The sequence below is a fragment of the Apodemus sylvaticus genome, chromosome 14 (assembly GCF_947179515.1).
Source record: "Apodemus sylvaticus chromosome 14, mApoSyl1.1, whole genome shotgun sequence".
In the NCBI taxonomy this organism is placed as follows: domain Eukaryota; kingdom Metazoa; phylum Chordata; class Mammalia; order Rodentia; family Muridae; genus Apodemus; species Apodemus sylvaticus.
The window spans coordinates 1,562,674-1,577,367 of NC_067485.1; the positions used below are offsets into that span (position 1 = coordinate 1,562,674).

Genomic DNA, 14,694 nt, shown 5'->3' on the forward strand with positions numbered 1-14,694 from the left:
CTAGGGATGAGACAGGACCCTTCTGGAATGAGGGTTTCAAGTCAGGGAATTTCTGTAAGTTGGCCCTAAGAAAAAAAGTGTTGGTGGAAGATGGGTATCTAGAACCCACTTTATAGAGGGCATTATGAGACAAACAGTGACCAAAACCAAAACGTGTGTCAGAATATCACAATTTCTCATGCATACAGAAGACCCTGGTCTGTATATACTCAGTGGTATCTTTGAGTAAGGCAATTTCCAGGAAAATTACAAAATTGTTCATATAAAAATGATTCAGACCACCTAAAGTGTTTAGAACACAGTAAGACTTGGTGGGTGTGCCTGCTCAGCAATTACAAATGTCCCACATTTATCTCCAAACCCAAACCAATTGCAAGACAGACACTTCAAGACCAAAACAGTGTCTAAAGCCACTGGACCTTGACAAAACTAAACAAATTTTTCGAAAAAGTATTTATTCAGATATGAACTATATGTAAAATATCATTTTAGGTTATTAAAACTGAGTCAGATACATCTTACTTAGAAAATCTAAGCTTAGGGCTTATTTGAAGGCTATTTCTTATAGGCACCTAAAGAATGCTGAGAACAGGAAAAACTGTGTTCCTAGTGATAACCTCTTATGAATTATCTAAAACTAAGCTACTGCTCTGAAACCATATACATAAGATGAACATTACACAGAATGAGGATGTTGTATTTATATTTGTAAGCATGTGTGTGTACACACATGTGAGTGTATGTGTATATGTGTAGCAGTAAGAAGTAAAGAAAAAGAGGCAATGATTTTGAGAAGGAGCAAGGAAAGAATAGTACATGGGAGAGATTAGAAGGAGGAAAGAGAAGGAGAAAATGATATATTTTAATCTTTAAAAGGAAGTGATAAATCTTAACCCACTATACTGTTACTCTCCAAAACCTATTTTAAAGTAAACACTGGCCACACAAAGTTCTTCTACTGAGTGAATAAGGAAAAGCCTAAGAGGAAGGGCAGTTTATTTCCAGCTGAGGGAAAAACTAGTGGAGACCTAGGGAAGAGATGATACATTTGTGGTGATATATTTTGGAAGGCAGAGAGATTTGGAAGTTATAAATGCAAAGCTGAATGGTATTCTAGGTAAAGGAGAAGTATAAGTATAAATCAGGTTCTCCAAAGGAAAAGACTAAGACGTGAATGCGTGCACATGCATACACACACACACACACACACACACACACACACACATGAAGGGATTTATTATACTGGCTTGATTAACAAAGGTTAAATAATCCTACAATGGCCATCCCTAAGTAAGGAACTAGAGGATGCAGTAGTTACTTAGTCTAAGAAGCTAGAAACCTTAGAACAAGAGGGTCCAATGAAGCAGTTCCAATCAGGCGCTGAAGGTGTGGAAGCCCCTTAGAGAGTTGCTGATGTGAGCTGACATTCAAGGGCTAAAGAATTGTCAATGTCTGATGGCCACTGGCAATCGCAACAGCAGTGTACCCACTCAGGAAGGATCAAGTCAGGACGTGAGGGAACTTTCTTTTCTAGCCAGAGCTCAGGTCATGTTGAGGGCAGATCTTCCCCTTCAGGTTACCAATCCCTATATCAATTGTCTGGAAATACCATCAAAGACACACCAGAGGCTGACTACTAATTTTCTTGGCATTTCTTCATCCAGTCATGCTAATAACTAACACTAATCATCACAATGTTTAGAAAAAGTAAAATCATGCCTTTGCCAAAATATCTTTGGTAGAGTTGATACTCTTTATAGTCTTGTCATGCTTCTTGTATGTATGTGGTGTTTGGAGGTCAGAGGACAACTTTTTTAGCTCTAAGCACCGTTTCTTTGTTGTTAGCTAATGTGTATGCTCATGGATATGCCTAAGCCCAGGATAACTGGCCATGAGCTTCCAGAACTCTCTGATTTCCACTTCCCATCTCTCTATGGGAGCACCAGGATTACAGACCTTTGCTACTACAGCAGGCTTTATATGAGCTCTGAAGAGTCAAGTTCATGTCTCATGTGTATGCCCCAATCACTGTCTCCACAGAGCTACAGCTCCAATCCTTGGTGAACTTCTTGAGTCTATTCAGAGTTTAATTCCTTGAAATTTATATTTTAAAAAGGAAGTATGAATTCAGTCTAGTTGTTGGCTTGCTTTTTAATAGGTCCAATTAGAATAAATTTTTCAAAAATAAGATATATTACCAAAAATAAGCTCAATATGTCACACATTAGAAAATCAAATCTGAACGCTTCAAGAAGAGATCAAAGGAAACAAAAAAGAAAACACAAGAAAAGACAGTGAGAGAGGTCACAGGATGGAAGCTGATAGCCATTTCTGAGGCCTGAAGGAGATCCTTAGCTTCTCATTTTAAAAATAAGTAAAATATGTGGATATACTTCCCCAAAATTCTTCAAATAGAAATGTAATGATTATTTCCCAAATTTTATGTTTATATAACAACTTGGAATTTCATGTGCAGAGGCAGTGTTCTTAGATGACAAGGCAGTAGGTGTTTCTATTAAATGTCTGTGTCTGGTTGATACCAGGGTTTTCACAGAGGGATAAAATATAGCCTGAAAAAGCACCACTGATTGCTTATTATCCCTTAGTTCACTAGGTAGAATCACTGAGAGTTCAATGACGTTTTAACCTCTGAACTTCTAATCTATTACCAGAAGGAGTTTTCTGAAGAAATGACATTTTGCAAATTATTAAAATCTTACAACTGTCCAAACCAAGAAGTTGCTCAAAGTCAATTTCTCTGTACAATAATACAGATCACCAGCTAGGAAGAAATCTAGAATTGTAACACTTCCTAATAAGAGAAATTACCTATGTTAATCTAATCCGAATGTTAGCTAAGTTTAGAGCTTCTTAAAAAATACATACATACATACATACATACATACATACACACACACACACACATACACATATGTATGTATGTTTTCTCAATCCCTTTTTATAGGAAACCAGCCATAGTTTAGGGCAGTTTCTTAAAAAAATTAACCAGGTAGCTTATAAAGTATTCTAAAAGCTTTATTGGTACAATGAGCAAAAAGTAATAATAGATAATTATAAAGATCCACAGAAGTTTACCCCTCATGTAATTGTTAAGCAATTATCATAACTACAATAGTAAAAGTCTGTGTACTGTTTTGAGTAATTTCAGCACCATTTTGCAAGGAGGTATATATATTTTGGAAATTAAGAGGAAGAACGCTGAAAACTGTCCTTGACCCTAGTTGTAAGAAGGAACAGGCTATGTGTACAAGTAGTACTGGCTTGTCCTTCTCCTGCTTAATAAATGAGTATTCTTCACTTAGATGATGCACTGTTTTGTGGAATAGAATGTTACCTACAATATTCCTTCTTTCATGCCAATAGTATCATAAGCTCATGCATATACACAGCAATCTTAGAAACCTTAATTGTACTTGATACTTGGGGAGAAAAACTATCTGATAAAGCTACATAAAGTTAATACTGAGATGATAAAATAAATAGACTTAAAGAAAAATCCTACTAAGAGTTAATTCTGCTAACATGCTGAAACCATAAACTTTACCTACTGGACTACCTCATAAGCTAGTAAATTACTTTATAACATTGACAATTCAGTATCTCAACATGTAGAATTACAGAATGTGTTCTTTCCCCAACAGTGTGCTCATACTAAATAGTCCATCTCTCCTTATACAAGCTGTATAAACATACTGCAATCAAAACCACCAAAGCTCACAAATCCCTGCTTTAAGTAATCTACAAAATGTCAGTCTAACACATATAAAGGAAAAGTTTCTGCTAACACAACATTTTGAGTTTACAATATTCTCAACAATACTTAAATCTGCATTGGTTATAAAAAAGACACTCCCGCCACAGCCTGACAAGTCGCTTAGTTCTCTCATTTACAGAACACTGCAATAATATAAAGAAGGCTTTACTATTAATCCAGGTTTTACTACAAAGCAACCCATTATTTTTCTGTCAAAAGCTGGCAGGAGTGCCAAGTGTCTGTCATCCAATTCAGGGGATTAAGTCTTTTTTTATAGTCTGATACTTGTACCAATTTATAAAAATACAGATATAGTTTCTTAGAGTTGGTCACAGTCTATATTTTGGCTTGGATTCAGGCAACAGAGGTTGACTATGACAGCTGGCAGGAAACTCAGGGGAGAATACATCCTCCTCCTTTAGTCACCATATCTCTGTTGCCATAGTGATTAATCCTTAATTGAATGCTGTCTTTGTACATTCTTTTCAGAAAACTTTAAGTAAACTTAAGTTGAGGACATGCAGCTGATTGAGAAGAAAGGCACTGCATCACCACAGGTGCAGTTAAACTGTGTGACACACATCAGAGGCCCAGGGAAGTCCGTCATCACAGGTAGAGTTCTGTGATATACAAACCACAGGTACAGTGGAGTCTGACACAGCACCATAGGTATGGTAAAGTTTGGTGATATAGTTGGTGTAATAAAAAAACCACACTGATTCTAATAAAGGCATTACCATAACTTTAGACATTTAAAACCTTTCTTTCTGATATGACCTGAAACACAAGATACATGGGTTTTCATTCTAGATATCCTAACTTAAAAAATTTTATTTATTATATGTAAGTACACTGTAACTGTCTTCAGATACCCCAGAAGAAGGCATCAGATCTCATTATGGATGGCTGTGAGCCACCATGTGGTTGCTGGGATTTGAACTCAGGACCTTTTGAAGGGTAGTCAGTGCTCTTAATCACTGAGCCATCCCTTCAGCTTGATATCCAAACTTTTAAAAGGAGCTCTTTACAAAGATGGTTTTAAAATATTAGAGTGTAAATTTCATTTTTTTTGTTATGGTTCAGTAGTATTCCACATAGTGAATATGTACCACATTTTCATTACCCATTTATCTGCTGAAGGACAGTTAGGTTGTTTTCATTTTAGAACAGCAATGAATATTGCTAAGACATATCATGGGTGGGATGTCAAGTTCTATGCCAAAGAGTGGTGTAGATGGGTCACACCATAGACTTATTTTTAGCTTTTTGATGATTCTTCATACTGAGTTCCACAATAGGGAAGCTATATCCATATACCTCAACAACATGGCTACCTAAACAAGACCCAAAATAATGACAACATCAATAGATATTTCTGTCTATTCAACGAAAATTTCATGGAGTCCCTTAGACAAAGAACTGTAGGCAACTAATATATGCTAAGAGAGGAAGAATTCTCTCCTAGGCATGTGACCTCTGAGTTATTAAATACAAAGTGGTCAACTCTGGAATCATATATACACAAACAGTAAAAACAAATTCAGCAGGTTGTATTTATAAGCACACGAGCGTGCGCGAACACACACACACACACACACACACACCCACCCAAATGTGTATGCAACAATAATCAAAGAAAAAGAGGCCATCAATGTTGCAGGGAGTGGGGTGGGTAGAGTAGGAGATAGAGGAAGGAAAGAGAAGAAAAATAAAACTACTATAATTAAAGGTAAAACATGTTTGCTTGGTGGTGGTGGCACCTTTAATCCCAGCACCCAGAAGGCAAAGGCAGGTGGATCTCTGTGTGTTCGAGACCAGCCTGGTGTACAGATCAAGTCCCAGGACGGCCACAGTTACACAGAGAAACCCTGTTTCAGAAAAAAAGAAAAGTAAAACATGTTCTTATTTTGCATACTATTTCATATAATCTGTATTATCAAATAGCAAAGGCATAATTACAAATTTATTTTGAGAGAACTTTTAGTTTAGGACATTTATAAAATGTTCTGCAAATAAAAATAAATATAAACTCTAATGTAGGTACCCGAGGCCTGCAAAGCTGGCAATGTATAGGTCTGTTGCCAAGGCAACAGCTGCCCTTTACCCAGAATTCCATAGCCTACCTTTACCTGTAATTACGTCACCACCAGTATATAACCGGGCAGCGTTTCTTCCTCTTTCCTTTTTTCTCTTCCCTCTTTCTCTTCTTCCTTCCTGCCTGCTACCCCTTCCCTATCTTAAATAAAGTCCCACATGGAACTATTTGGCCTGGTGTGTCTCATTGTGGCTCAAGGCTCCACCGCATCCCTGCGCACGAGTGAGCGCAGTGAGTAGATGCAGCGAGCAGACAGGACTTTTGAGGCAGAAACCAACATTTTGAAGAGACGAGCCAGGAGCACTCCAGCCTGCTGCCCACACTGCCGCTGCCACCACCACTGCTGCTGCCGCCCCGCACGTGCTGCTGCCAGCACACGCGGCTGCTGCCGGCAGCCGCTGCAACACCACCATCCAGCGCTAAGGCTTGCCATGTGGGTTGCCTCTGAGCCACTAGGCCAAATAGTTCCACGATCCCGGATATTGGATTGCACTCCCTTTAGTGAACACCATCAGCTTAAACGGTGGCTCGGCGGAATCTTAACTGCAGAAGGGATCTGGCCAACCTTTTCTGGAGCTAGGTGCCTCCCCAGCTAACACAAGTTTTAGGACACTCAAACCCCAGGTGTATCCTAATCCAGAAGTGATCATGAGTCTCCCGTTGGCTTTTACAGTCATCCACAAAAATCCTGGTCCAGGTGGGATGCTTCTTCCAGCTTTGAAAGCCCCAGCTCCCAAGGGTCCTCACTACGGTCTGGGCTCTTTGGCTTAGCTGCCTTTTATTTGTTATGCACTCTTCAGGACGCTGATTGTGTAGTAACAATATCTCCACCCACCTGATGGGTAATAGAGTGTCTTCACTGGTACCTCCAGGCACCCCACTGGGATGTCTCCTGGAAAATCTCAAGTCTCTGAAACTAACGCACGATTTGGGGCGGTCAAAACTAATAAACCTCTGTAATAAGGTCTGGACTCAATATAAGCTAGACTATAATTCCAAATGGCCACCTAATGGCACCCTAGATCCAATTGTTTTAAGGGATCTTAATACATACTGTCAGCAATCCGGTAAACGGGACCAAATCCTATACGTTCAGGCTTTTATCTATCTCCGGTCTAAGCCTTCTCTTTGTGCTGCCTGCTCCCCATCTCAGCTTCTCCTAGCCATGAAACCTACTTACCCTCCACTAGATGGCATTACTGTTGACCCCGCTCGCCACAGACATATTGAGACTACAAGATCTCAAATTGCAGCCTCAGTCTCTCCTTCTCACCAGGTCTCAGAGTCTACCAACCCGACCTCCCCAGATGCCTCCTCTCCCTCTGTGCCAGCAAAAGATCACCACAGACGCCTTGAACTGGTGCCAACCTTTACCCCTCCTATTACGCGTTCTAAGGCTATGGCCAAACCCCCAAGTTCTTCTCCTCCGAGGACACCTGACCCAGCACCAGTCCTTCCTCTAAGGGAAGTGGCTAGAACTGATGGTCTGGTTAGAGTACATGTTCCCTTCTCATTGAGTGAACTTTCTCAAATAGAAAGTAGACTGGGATCTTATACTTCTAACTCCTCTAACTTTATTAAAGAGTTTCAGTACATTACTCAATCTTACAACTTGACTTTCCATGATGTTCATATGATTCTTACTAACAATTTACTTCCTGATGAACGCAGGCGAGTTTGGGAAGAGGCAAAAACGCATGCAGACGAAATTCACCAGACAGACAGAAGCTATCCAATTGGATCTGAGACAGTGCCTGACCAGGACCCTCAGTGGAATTACAATTCCACAGCTGGTATTTTAGTCAGGGACAGGTTTGTTACAAGCCTTCTGGCTGGTCTCAGAAAGGCAGCTTTAAAGCCAATAAATTTTGAAAAACTCCAAGAGGTTGTCCAGGACAAACAGGAAAATCCATCTCAGTTTTTAAAATGCCTCACGAAGGCTTTGTTACAATACACTAATCTAGATTCTGAGAATCCAGAAGGTAAGCAACTCTTAATGACGTATTTCTTTTCCTAAAGCTACCCCGACATAAGAGCTGAACTTAGGCCCTTGGACAGAGGGACCCTGACTCCACAGGCAGAAGTCTTGGCGCTGGCCTTCAAGGTATACCATGAGAGAGATGAAAAAGCCCGAAAACAAAGTACCACATGCTGGCAAAGGCTGTCCGACCATCGCCAGCTACCACCCCGAGCTCCTGGCCTTCCAAGGCTCAGGTACCACCAGCTCCCTGCTATAAATGTGGTCAACCAGGTCACTGGGCAAAGACTTGCCCCAACCCCTGCAAGCCAAAGGGACCATGTCCTAGGTGTTCTCGTGAGGGTCACTGGGCAGTCGATTGTCCTCATGTCATGCAGAACAGAGGGCCATCCCGCACAGAAACCCCTCCAACTAACCTCCTAGGCTTGGCTATGGACAAATGAAGGGGCTGGAGCTCCCTCAACCCAACCTTGCCCATCACTAGCAGGGAGCCCCGGGTAACTATCGTGGTATGTGGGAAGCCCATCTCTTTCCTTCTGGATACTGGGGCCACTTACTCAGTCCTGGTGGAGTTTTGGGGTTCCACTTCACCCTCACGTCTTCCCATAGTCGGGATAGAAGGACAGCCTTACATTCCTCATCAGACCCCACCACTTAGCTGCACTTTTAGAAATATACCCTTCACCCATTCCTTTTTGGTAGTGCCAACTTCTCCCGTTCCCTTATTAGGAAGGGATCTTTTAGTTAAGTTGGGAGCTTCAATTTCTTTTGCTCCCCCCACTCGCCTGAACCCAAGCTCGCCAGCAGTTCCCCTACTTTTTCTAGCCAATCAACCTACTAACACTAACATGTTATTTCCTCTACCAGCTTCTCAGGTGGACCCCAGAGTTTGGGACGTCCAGAACCCCTCTGTTGCTAGACATCATTCTCCTGTTGTCATCCAGTTACTGGACCCTACCAGGTACATCACCCAAGCTCAATACCCTCTCTCTCTCCAGAGCCTCAGGGGACTTAAGCCTATCATTTCTGACCTCTTAAGGAAAAAGCTTCTTCGACCCACTTCTTCTCCTTTCAATACCCCTATACTAGCAGTTAAAAAACCTAATGGTACCTATCGCCTGGTTCAAGACCTCAGGCGCATTAATGCTGCAGTGGTTCCTCTCCATCCTGCCGTAGCTAATCCTTACACACTCCTTTCTACTATCCCTTCAGGAACTTCTCATTTATCAGTCCTAGATCTAAAGGACGCATTTTTCTCTATCCCTCTTGATGCCCAGTCACAGAACATATTTGCCTTTACCTGGACAGGTCCTGATACCCACTTTTCTACCCAACTTACCTGGACTGTTCTACTTCCGGGATTTCGAGACAGCCCACACCTATTTGGCCAGGCTCTAGCTTCTGACTTACTTTCTTTATCTCTCCCTAGATCTAAAATTCTTCTTTATGTAGATGAAGTCCTTGTCTGTAGCCCACCTCTAGAGATTAGCCAAGCTGACACCTCTGCTCTTCTAAATTTCCTTTCCAGTCAAGGCTACAGGGTCTCTCCTTCTAAAGTTCAACTGTCCACTCCTCAGTTTACTTATTTGGGATTAACAATTACCCCAACCCATAAGGCTATTACCTTAGATAGAAAGAATCTGATTCAGTCTTTAATTGTTCCTTCTACAAAGGAAGAGATTTTATCATTTCTAGGAATGGCTAGATTTTTACGTTCTTGGGTTCCTTCCTTCTCCCTCCTCTCTGGACCCTTATATGAGGCAGCGTTAGGCCCCACCCATGAACCTCTTCTCATATCTGTTGCCAAGCCCTTTCAGAGGCTCCAACAGGCTCTCCTTAAGGCCCCAGCCTTACATCTCCCTGACCTGACTTGACCTTTTTCCTTCTATGTAACTGAAAAAGAGGGATTTGCCCTTGGAGTCTTAGGCCATCAACTGGGACCTTCCTTTGCACCTGTAGCATACTTGTCAAAAAGACTGGATTTAACCATCCAGGGATGGGTACCCTGTATTCGTGCCTTAGCAGCTGCTGAACTTATTCGAGAATCAAAGAAATTAAACTTGGGGTCTCCTATAACTGTGCTCTCTTCTCATAACCTGTCAGAGCTCCTAACTTACAAAGGCCTACAGACTCTACCTCCCTCCAGAGTTCTTTCTCTCCAGGTAGCGCTAATAGAAGATTCCACGCTCACCTTCCAATCATGTCCTCCTCTTAATATTTCTACTCTTCTTCCCCGACCTAAGAGACTGACTCCCCCCCCACCCCACCCCCCAAGACTCCCTGTCTCATTCCTGCACTGAGACTTTGGAGCAACTATTACCTCATCCTTCACACATACAGGAGGGCACATTGCCTCAAGCCATTTATACTTGGTACACAGATCGAAGCTCCTTTCTATATGAAGGGACTAGAAAAGCTGGCTATGCCATAGTGTCAGACACCGAGGTGGTAGAGGCACAGGCCCTTCCTGTACACACCACTAACCAACAGGCTGAGCTGATAGCTCTCACCTGTGCCTTTCAACTGGCACAGGGACAATCCCTCAATGTCTACAGATTCTAAATATGCCTTCCATATCTTCCTGTCCCATGCTGCTATCTGGAAAGAGCGCGAGTTACTTACCACAACAGGAGGATCAGTAACTAACGCAAACCATATTTTAGCCTTGCTAAAGGCCTCTCATCTCCCCACAGCTATTGGGATTGTCCATTGCAGATCTTACCAGACAGATGACTCCATTGTATCTAAGGGAAACAACCGAGCTGATGAGGCAGCTAGAGCTGCGGCCCTTAGGGGGCCAAACTCATCTCGCCTTCCCCAAGACATCCTTACACTACAACCCACATCTCTACCTCCACCCCCTGACACTCGCCAAACTCTATCCTATCTTCACCAACTCTTTCAGCCTAATAGCCGAGCGTTATCTTCTTATGTTAAGACCCACTTACAGCCTACTCCTGAAGACTTAAATTTCTTAAAATCTATCACTGCTTCTTGTAAAATCTGTCAGATGTCAGATTCCAACTCGAGGTATCATAGTACCCCTTTCCTACCCATCAGGCTAGAGGTTCCCTTCCTGGAACTGACTGGCAGCTTGACTTTACCCATATGCCTACAGTCAAGTGTTCCAAGTACCTTCTGGTCTTGGTGGACACCTTCTCGGGGTGGGTAGAAGCCTTGCCTACCACTAACAAAAGGGCTCAGACAGTCTCTGATCTCCTCTTCCGAGAGATCATCCCCCGATTTGGTGTTCCAACCTCCCTTCAGTCAGACAATGGTCCTGAATTTACTTCCCAGATCTCTCAGAGTCTATCTAAGGCCTTAAACATCCCTTGGCATTTTCACATTCCTTACCATCCTCAATCTTCAGGTAAGGTAGAAAGAACTAATCACTCTTTAAAAACTACTCTTGCCAAGCTGTCACAGGAACTTCACCTTGACTGGGTAAAACTCCTACCTCTGGCTCTTTTCAGGCTACGAGCTCTCCCCAAGCGACCTCTTCTTATCTTACCCTTTGAACTTAAGTATGGACGTCCAGTTTTAACTCCTGGTCTCTCACCTAAATGCTCTCCCCTCCCAGACCACCTACTCACCCCATTGCTTTGCCACCTTCGCTCTCTCCTATGGGACTTTGCTGACCACCATCTACCACGGCCACAGACTGTCTCCTGTCCACTACCTGTCAACATTGGAGACCAAGTCCTCTTATCCCCTCCAGATCATTGGCCCTCACCCCTCTCTCCCAAATGGCAGGGCCCTTTTAAGGTGATTCTCGTGACCCCTACAGCCGCTAAACTCGAAGGATTTCCTCAATGGGTCCATCTATCTCACCTTAAACCTTTCATCCCTCCACCTAAAGATAACTCTTCTTCATACACGTCAACCCTGACAGGACCGTGCTCTATTAAGCTCTGGAGGACATCGAGACCATCCACCTTGTCCCCAATTCCAGAACATGAGACTCCACTCCGGGCAGTCGAGCTTCGACCTCATTGGATTAGACATGGGTTTCTTGTCCTACCCCTGCTGTTCTTCATTTCCATCCAGGGCAGTCCTTACATCTGGAGATTCGAGGTTCAAGAAACCCCCACAGATAACAAACAGTCTTTCCAAATAGGGTCAGGAAACTGCTCCATAGCCAGATGTCAGGTACTGATCCAAATCGAGATCATCCCTGTATCTGTTATCCCATCTAAGTATTATGATCTCTATACTTGCTTTCTCTTTGACCAGACAGAAGATTACTGTAAAAAATGGCCAGATGAATATAGGGGCTGCCCATATTGGTCTTGTCAGATACATATGCTAGGATCACGGGTCAATCATTTCTTCTATCAACACCGCAAGACACTTTTCTTCTATATACAAGACCCATGGGATTCCGGGTGGGAAACAGGAGTTGTTGGTAAGCTCTATCGTAAAAACCAGCCCAGTTCCCCAATAAGTACCATCCATATTCAGAGAAAGTATATCTCAATTACCCAACCCCTAGATATTGGAAAAGTAGGGGAGATAATTAAACACTCCTCTGAGGTCCTTGGTTCTTTGACAGCACCCCTCATAAATGGCACTAACTTGTCATTTCGCCTGTTGCTTCAAACCTTGACCTCAGCATACCAGCTCCTTAATGTCACCAGGCCAGGTCGCTTTAAAGATTGTTGGTTATGTGTACCCCCAGGAATTGACTCAAAACTGTCACTTACAGCTTCTCCAGTGATACTGCCAAATAACCTCCTTACCTCACCTTTTGTTAGCTGTCCTGACTCCGATGTCACCATGGCGCCGTACCTTACCTCTGTCTCTCTTTTTGGCATGGCAAACTGTTTTAAGACCTCTGGGACATGTTCTGTAGGAACATTAAGCTCCCTAGACTGTAATAAAACCGTAAGCCTTGATATTTCATCTGTGCCACAATGCCCTGCAATCCAAAACACGTCAATTCTTTGTGGCACTCAGGTATATCATTGCCTACCTGCCAGCTGGTCAGGAGTTTGCACGTTGGTACTCCTTTTCCCTGAGGTGGGAGTGATCCAGGGAAATGAGCCCCTGCCAATCCCAGTTGCAGATATGATCGCTGCTCGACACGAGAGAGCAGTTCAGATCGTGCTTCTTTTGGTAGCTACAGGAATAGTCATAGGTATTGGTACTGGTGTGGCAGGAATAACAACTTCTCTGGCCCAATACAATACATTTACTTCCCAGTTTAAAAGTGATCTCCAGGGAATGACTGAAACTGTGCTTACTATCCAGAAGCAGATAGATTCTTTAGCAGCCGTGGTGCTTCAGAACCGACGGGGCCTAGATGTTTTAACAGCTAAGGAAGGTGGTCTTTGCCTGTTCCTCCAAGAAGAATGCTGCTTCTATGTCAACCAATCCGGGATAGTGAGAAACAAAATCCAGGAGCTTCAGACAGATATAAAGAACTTCAGAGATCGTGAGACCTCCAGCTCTGACATTTTCAAAAACCCTGTATGGAAGTGGATACTCCCTTTTGTAACGCCTTTTCTAGTCATCTTCCTGGTGTTATTGTTTTCTCCCTGCCTAATTAATCTTGCTTCTACATTCCTCCAACGGCAAATGCAAAAAATTTCTAACCAAACTATTAATCAGCTTCTGTTACAGAATTACCAGCTGCTGCCCACGGAAGAGCCCTTGTCCCCAGATGTAGCTGATGCCAACATGCACCAGGTGGACCCTGATGATGAAAGTCAGCTATACCCCAAAATTGACAACGCCCCTAGACAGCAGGAAGTAGTTTAAGAGACATGGCGCCCTCACTCCTTTTCATCATCGGGTCCCCCCTCCCTTTTTTCTTTTTCCTTTTCTTTTTTAATGAAAGAAATGCAGGAATGTAGGTACCCGAGGTCTGCAAAGCTGGCAATGTATAGGTCTGTTGCCAAGGCAACAGCTGCCGTTTACCCAGAATTCCATAGCCTACCTTTACCTGTAATTACGTCACCACTGGTATATAACCGGGCAGCGCTTCTTCCTCTTTCCTTTTTTTCTCTTCCCTCTTTCTCTCCTTCCTTCCCACCTGCTACCCCTTCCCTATCTTAAATAAAGTCTCACATAGAACTATTTGGCCTGGTGTGTCTCATTGCGGCTCATGGCTCCACCACATCCCCACGTGCGGCGCAGCGTGCGCGCGAGTGAGCTCAGCGAGCAGACGCAGTGAGCAGACAGGGCTTTTGAGTGCAGAAACCAACATCTAAGAATCAAGAAGAAACATGAAAAAGCTAGTGTATTTTAGGCCTTTCCTAAAGACATGGGTGAATTTTAAAAGTAGATTCAGTTTTTGTTATTTTGGTTATCAATTATTAGCTTAAAAATACTAAGGAACTCTGAAGGGCCACAGAAGTTGTCTAGTACTGTGTGTCAATTACTTCTTATATAATCCATTTGGTATATATATTTCTTTGCAGGTTAGCTAAATGTTGAGTATTAGTCGGGGTTCTCTAGAGTCACAGAACTATATTAGGGTAATTTATTATAATAACTTACAGTCTGCAGCTCAACTAACCCAAGTAGAAACTCAGGACGCTTCCACAATCTAATTTTCTTCTTTTAAAAAATGACTTATTTTGGGTCTAGAGAGATGGCTCAATGGTTAAGAGCACTGACTGCTCTTCCAGAGATCCTGGGTTCAATTCCCAGTAACCACATGGAGGCTCACAACCATCTGTAATGGGATCTGATGCCGTCTTGTGGTGTACCTGAAGACAGCTACAGTGTATTCATATACATAAAATAAATAAATCTTAAAACTTAGAAGAGATGTCTAAGTAGAATATATTGCTCTATCTATCTATAGTCTATCATCCTCTCAATCCTCAACTTTTAAATTCA

The 14,694-nt window shown here is 42.6% G+C and overlaps 1 protein-coding gene across 9 annotated transcripts in view; it reads right to left on the reverse strand.

Moving 5' to 3' along the window:
* Positions 1 to 14,694, reverse strand: part of Ercc6l2 (ERCC excision repair 6 like 2) — a 127,714-nt gene that overhangs the window by 16,344 nt on the left and 96,676 nt on the right. The window lies entirely within an intron of this gene.